Raw genomic sequence first — 1,657 nt, 5'->3', positions numbered from 1 at the left:
GATTTTTTCTAAGTCCAACAACGAGAGAGGCCTAAGTTCCAGCCTCCTTAGCCTCTTTCTTCCGTGGAGCAAAAGTTGGATTTTTTGCCTAAGTGTCAACATGCGTGATTTTGTCAGAGTGTCCACTTTTGGGATTTTTTCTAAGTCCAACAACGAGAGAGGCCTGGCCTCCAGCCTGTTTAGCCTCTTCCATGTGACACTTAGAAAAAATCCCGTGCAAAAAAAGTGGATTTTTTCTAAGTCCAACAACGAGAGAGGCCTAACTTCCAGCCTCCTTAGCCTCTTTCGTTCACATACTTAGAAAAAAATCCCAGCGCCAAGCCCAATGCATTTCAATGGGATTTATTTTTCGAGCCGGATTTTTTCTAAGTCCAACAACGAGAGAGGCTTGAGTTCTAGCCTACTTTAAGCCTCTTTCGATTTTCCCTGTTTTTACCAGGTCTACCAAAACACCCCCATCACGTTAGTAGGTGCGCCAGGCTTAGACAGGCCGAATTGGCAGGAAATGTGTCCGAGTCAAAGTGAGCTATTTTGGGACTCAAAAGTTGGATTTTCCCCCTCTTTTCGATGGTTCTTTTTTCGAATGGTTCTTCCAGGCTCTGAGGACAGGGGCTCACGCGGACATGCGTGGCCGCCTAGGGGGCGCTATCTCGGACACATTTAGGGACATGGACACCCTGGAAGAACAAACATAAAAATTTTTTCGACCTGATTTCAGACCAGCCTCTTTCTTAAGGACTTCCAGGACTCGAGCGACAGGGGCTCGGTCCTGAGTGCGCGCCCGGCCAGGGGGCGCTATCCCGGACACATTTCGGGACATTTAAACCATGGATGGACAAACATAAAAATTTTTTCGACCTGATTTCAGACCAGCCTCTTTCTTAAGGACTTCCAGGACTCGAGCGACAGGGGCTCGGTCCTGAGTGCGCGCCCGGCCAGGGGGCGCTATCCCGGACACATTTCGGGACATTTAAACCATGGATGGACAAACATAAAAATTGAAAGACCTGATTCGACCCAGCCTCTCGGGGCTTTTCCCAGGGCCGGAGCGACAGGGGCTCGGTCCTACGGCGTGCCCGCCTAGGGGGCGCTATGACGGACACACCAGGGGACACGGACACCCTGGGTGGACAAACATAAAAAATTGAAAGACCTGATTCGACCCAGCCTCTCGGGGCTTTTCCCAGGGCCGGAGCGACAGGGGCTCGGTCCTACGGCGTGCCCGCCTAGGGGGCGCTATGACGGACACACCAGGGGACACGGACACCCTGGGTGGACAAACATAAAAAATTGAAAGACCTGATTCGACCCAGCCTCTCGGGGCTTTTCCCAGGGCCGGAGCGACAGGGGCTCGGCCCTACGGCGTGCCCGCCTAGGGGGCGCTATGACGGACACACCAGGGGACACGGACACCCTGGGTGGACAAACATAAAAAATTGAAAGACCTGATTCGACCCAGCCTCTCGGGGCTTTTCCCAGGGCCGGAGCGACAGGGGCTCGGCCCTACGGCGTGCCCGCCTAGGGGGCGCTATGACGGACACACCAGGGGACACGGACACCCTGGGTGGACAAACATAAAAAATGGAAAGACCTGATTCGACCCAGCCTCTCGGGGCTTTTCCCAGGGCCGGAGCGACAGGGGCTCGGTCCTACGGCG

The sequence above is a fragment of the Nerophis ophidion genome, unplaced genomic scaffold (genome assembly GCF_033978795.1).
Source record: "Nerophis ophidion isolate RoL-2023_Sa unplaced genomic scaffold, RoL_Noph_v1.0 HiC_scaffold_276, whole genome shotgun sequence".
NCBI lineage: Eukaryota > Metazoa > Chordata > Actinopteri > Syngnathiformes > Syngnathidae > Nerophis > Nerophis ophidion.
Note: the sequence above shows the minus strand (reverse complement) of the source record.